The following is a 5,630-nucleotide window of genomic DNA, read 5'->3' as shown; positions in this document are numbered from 1 at the left end:
TTGTCCTACAGAGACACCAGGACTTGTCCTACAGAGACACCATGCTCCTGCTCATTCATAGCAGCATCCCTCCTAGCACACACCTTTATTGTTGTTAGAGTGTAAATTGCTTAGAGGGCGATTCGGAAAGATACACGCAAATAAGAGCAGACTGCCACATGTTTCCTGCAGAGCCACTGATGGGTTCCAACTCATATTCTTTCTGCTAGCAGCCAAGCACTTGGCCATGCACCACCAGGACTCCAGAAGGGACATACTGGCCTCCAAAGCTCACTTCTAGAATTGTAATCCTAGGAGAATGAGGAGGATAATAGCTCGACTTCATTATGCACATACTGGGAACCGGGTCTTGAATCCTCATAGCTTTCGGCTAGGCACTTTTTCTCTACCCATTTTACAGATGAGCTCTGGTGCTACACGGTTAAGTCTTGCCTGCTAAACAAAAGGTTCTCAGAACCCACCAGTTGCTCCTTGGCAGACAGATGTAACATACACATCTGCCTCCATAAACATTACGATTCTGGAAACCCTGTGGGACAGTTCTTCTCTGTCCTGTCGGGTCACTGTGAGTCAGAATTAGCTAGATGGCAGTTGGTTTGGGTTTACAGGTAGTGGGTTTACGCTCTGAGGCAAGTTTGTGGACCCATCTCAGACCAGTAACCCAAGCTCGTGGGTAGACGCTGGTCTATAAACCAGACCCTAAGTACAACTGCTCCGGGCAATTTTAAGTGGGAGATGGAAACTATTCCTTATATGTACATTTTCAGGTACATCACAAAAGACATCCCTGACTAGATTGATTTAAAACAAAACACTAAGCAGAACATATGATTCAGAGAAAAGGCAGAACCGATGAGGGCCTGGTGTGATATGATCTCCAATGTCAGGAAGATGTCATGAGCATCTACCCAGGGCTGAATCCTGTGAGGCAGGTCAGACATGCCTCCTTCCTCTAGCCTTTCTACCAGTTCTAAGAGCAACTGTTACTACCATAGTACTCTTTACTTTGGGTGGGTCAATAATTCATTGCAGTGGTCACACAGAAATTACAGGTAACTTAAGTTTAGAGGATTTATTAGAAAAGTAACAGGTCATATAGAAGTATAGCCAGAATGTTCCTTAGACACCAGAATGATGAGACCTCATCTTCATTCTTCAGACAGATTATCAGGAAGAATCAGTTCCTGGAGAGGGACGTCATGCTAGGCAAAGTGGAAGCAAGGGGTTCCAACTTAACAATTGTGGGGTTGGCCCAGGACCTGGCAGTGTTTTATGTGAAACAATAAATTTCTGTTTGTTCAAGAAGTTTCTAAAGCCACCCAATTACTATTATTAGTGTTACAGCAGTTCTAAATTCTAGAATGTTACAGCAGCTCCAGATCCATCGTTGTAGAAACCCAGGCCACTCAGAGCGGTGAAGCAAAGTTTCAAGTTTACTAAGCTGGCTGGCTCAGAGGAGGTAACTTCTCCAGATTCTGAGCCCTGAATGCAGGTCAGTACTGGCTTATATGGGGTCAGAATCAGGGAGGGGGCTAGGTTGCGGACCTGTTTGAGGACCTGTTTGAGGACAGGAGGGAAAACAGAGGATTTGTCCGGCTCGGTGACCTGATTAGCATTCTAGCCTGTCTCCTGGGCGAGGAGGATTGGGCCACTCAGTAACCTGATTAGCTTGTCTTCTGGGCGGGGAGGAGGCAGTTAATATTTTACCTTTCCTGTTCAACAGCAGCACTAGAGAACTAACACAGGGATACAGAGTTAAAAATGCACTGCCATCATCTTCAGCATGGCCCTCATTCATCATCCCTGTCATTCATTAGGTTCTGACACTGAGATGGGGATTTCTGGGTCCTCTTACTGTTCCTTCCTCCACCAAAAGGGACCAGGTGCTTGTCTCAATCAGTAAAGTCTTTGTTTCCTATTTCAAAGAGGTATTTGGTCAGAATGATCCAGGGACCTTGGGGCGGGTGTGTGTTTATTACTCCAAATTTGGGTCCAATGCCCTAGAGCTATTTGGTTCAATTAACAAACACTCCAGATAAAGGAAAAGCCTTTATTAGGAAATTGGGCAGTTTTCAATGACTATGTCTTACAAGCAATACTTAAACCTGTTTTAACAATGTTAACATGTAGGTGGGCTACACTCTTAGCTCTCTAGCATTTGCACCAATTTGCAAGGTAATCAAATGTCCTGATAAACATCTCAGAAAGGAGTATCTGGTGACTGTTTGGATGGTCATCAGAAGCCAAACAGAAAGGGACCAGACTTCAAGCCTTGGCAACCATGAACATAAAACCCTATCTAAGAAACAAGATGTCTGTGAGATGCCCCTGGCAGCACTTGATTGTTCTGTTAAGTTCTCAAACTGGCTACCTTCCTGCTCTCGGTGGGGCAAGGGTGTGGAAGGGAGTGGGTTTCCACTAACATCACTCACTAAGCACAAACATACTTTTAGACAGCGTTGCCAAAGCAACTAATCGTGAAACAGAGTCAAGATGATGTTTTAAAAATTGTAGTTCTGCCCCTGGCTAAAACCAAGAGAATGAAATAAAAGACAGGTACACTTCGTTTTATTGTGTGTATTTTAATATTTTATTGTGAATTAGGTGGTAGTTTACATGGGAGAACATTAACTTTACATTCATCCTATCGTATATCATTTCATTGCATGGTTACAATCCACTCCATGCATCATCAACCAACCAAAAGGTATACCCTGCAAGCCTGCCCCTGGTCGGCAGCACACAGCCCCTCTCCCTCTCTGGGTCTAAAGTCCCCAGCCACCCCATCTCTCCACATCTGCCTCCATCTCAGGCATCACTGCTTCTCTGGGTAGGGTCTCACACTCCGCTCTTCTCCCTTGATGGTCCCAGGGACCTCCGCTCCTGGACTGCAAAGTCAATCACTCCACTACTTTTGCTACAAAATGCCTACCTTTACATTTCCAACCCTCACAATCAGTCCTGATAACAATTATTCACTATTGTATCACAAGAGACCTATCCCTATCTCCTTTCATCAGCCCCACTCAGATAGATTAGATACTACTCAGTGGAGATTCTACCTTCCTCCAGGCCCTCTGGATCTAGGCTTCCTCTTGAAAGCCTGTAAGCCAGTCACTTCTTGCCTTTGTCACCCCCGCCCCCCATTTTGGGTAGCCAATGTCCAAGCTGCCCATCCCTGTTTACCCTGTGTATCGAGGGGGTGGGAATGATCCTTGCTGTAAAGAATTGTTCCCTCTTTTGAGCTACTGCATCCATAGGTGTAGGACAAGTTCATCAAATTGTATCAGATTACTCTTTTTTTCCTCTTCTTTCTTCTTCTAATTGAGCTCTGATCATCCAGTCATTGAAGCCAGGTCAAGTGGGTATTATCTACAAGTGTGGGTGTTCTTGTGCATATGCCAGCTCTTCTTATCAGCTGGACACTTCGCTCTCCACTCTAGTCCTCTATGGTTATGTCACTGACTCTGGGCCCAAGAGTCCCCAGGTTTTGCCACACTGCTGGTCAACCAGGTCTCCACCCGGGTTCACAGGAGTCTATTGAACGTTGTAGGGCTTAGCTCGCAGCTTCACTGCTGTTTTGCCCTCACTTCCCTGTATCTGTGACTAACGTGGTCACCAATCAGAGTGTGTATTCCCATTGAGTCTTAGTCTTGGAAGGGGGTTTGCATTGAGGGGACCTGACCACTTGCCTTGATGTCTCCTGGGTGAGCAACTTGCTTGTTCTTGTAGTAATCAGTCGGACTGCCTATATTGTTTTGTATTTTTCCTGTCTGTTTTTCTTTCAATAAGTATCTTCTGTTCTTCTAGCCGCTCCAGGCTGGTCTGCTTGTCCTTTTAAGTGGAAATTTCCCACCTCAGAAGATTCTGGATTCATTTCAGGATTCCACCTATGGTCTTATGTTACTATGTTTTTTAGATTAAAGGTTTGTGGCAAACCTCCTTAGAGCAAGGCTAGTGAATCCAGTCTACTAGTGTCATTGAACAGGAAAGGTAAAACATTAACTGTCTCCTCCCCACCGGGGAGACAAGCTAGAATGTTAATCAGGTTATTGAGCGGGGCACCAATCTTCTGGTTTCCTTCCTGTCCTCAAACAGGTCCTCAACTTAGCCCCTCTCGGATTCTGACCCCATATAAGCTGGTGCTGACCTGCAGTCAGGGCTCAGAATCTGGAGAAGTTAGCTCCTCTGAGCCAGCCAGCTTAATAAACCTGAAACTTTGCTTCACCTTTCCGAGTAGCCTGGGTTTCTTCGACGATGGATCTGGAGCTGCTGTAATAACATTTTTCAATAACATGGGCTTACTTTGTATCTCTGTCACAATTTGATAATTCTCACATTTCAAAGGTTTTCATAATGTTACTGAAAACTTCATAGACTGCCACCCAGTCAATTCCGATGTCTAGCGATCCCATGTAGGGTTTCCCAGACTAAATCGTTTTGTTTATCCTACTCCACCACCATGGCTCCTACAGTATAGTGTAAAAATACAACTTTTATAAAACCTCAGGAAAAAAAAAAAAAATTGTTAGACTCCTTTTTATGGTGCTCCAGAATTTAACCTGCACGGTATAGCTGTACTTGAAGAATAAAGAAACTCATCTGAAGGCAAATTAGAAAAATAGCTTCACCCTTGTTCAGTGTATCAACAATAACCCATTTTAAGATCCTATGTTAGAAAATAGCCTCATTTACATCCCAAATCCAGATCAATAGGCAAGAATAAACTGAGCAAGCGATGGGTGATGGGTGTAAAGTAGAGAAATCAAGCTGCAAACGTCTCTGGAGAGTCGTAAACACAGGAGGTCCCCGTGGCGGAGGCGCCCTCCAAAATCCGAGGGACCCGAACACAGACTCCCAAAGCATCCTCGTTCCATCCCTGGGTCCACGAAGTCTTGGGCCCAGAGAACCCGCGTCCCAAATTACCCACCGCTCTTCAGCCTCGGGGGTTGCTGGGTAATGTAGTTCCTGGTATGTGTGGCGTATTTCCGGTGAGGCGGGCCGTACCCCGCAGTCACTGTGGCGACGGCCTTGGTTCGTTAGAGTAGCTACGTGCCAAGTTTGGCTAATGAGGTCCTCCCTCGGGCTGTGGGGCAGACCGCTTGGGCAGGGGGCCGGAGGAGGTGGCGATGGCCTTTTATGATGTAGGCTCGGGTGAGTGAGGTCGGCGCTAGCCCAAGAAGCGCGGGTTGCCCTTCAGAGGAGCGCCTTCCACACAGTGATCCCAAACCCTTCCACATTATATTAACAAACAAACCTGAAGTGAAAACGTTTCCCTTTGCACAGTCTACTAATCCCGGCCACAGTCCCCCGGGAACGAAATCAGCGAATGGTAGATGAAATCACTGATGTGGACAGCCTCTGTCCACATGCAGATCTTAAAACAAAACCAAACCCTTTTTCGGTATTCACATCCAAATGAGAATGTTATGCCGCAATTTTCCTCCATATCTGAAGTATCCGAGTTACAGTGATAAAGCCACCTTCTAATTTCTGTTCCTTTGCGGGATCACTTTTTTCAACGCTCTTGGCTTTAATGTCAAAATCAGGATTTTGAGTTTCTCAGTTTCACCTCGAATACTGTTTCTCCATTTTGCAACTTGTGCCATCTTTCTCGTCGTCGTCCCTAA

Source organism: Chrysochloris asiatica, unplaced genomic scaffold, assembly GCF_000296735.1.
Source record: "Chrysochloris asiatica unplaced genomic scaffold, ChrAsi1.0 scaffold00485, whole genome shotgun sequence".
Taxonomy (NCBI): domain Eukaryota; kingdom Metazoa; phylum Chordata; class Mammalia; order Afrosoricida; family Chrysochloridae; genus Chrysochloris; species Chrysochloris asiatica.
The sequence above is the reverse complement of the archived record's forward strand: the minus strand, read 5'-3'. Positions refer to the sequence as shown.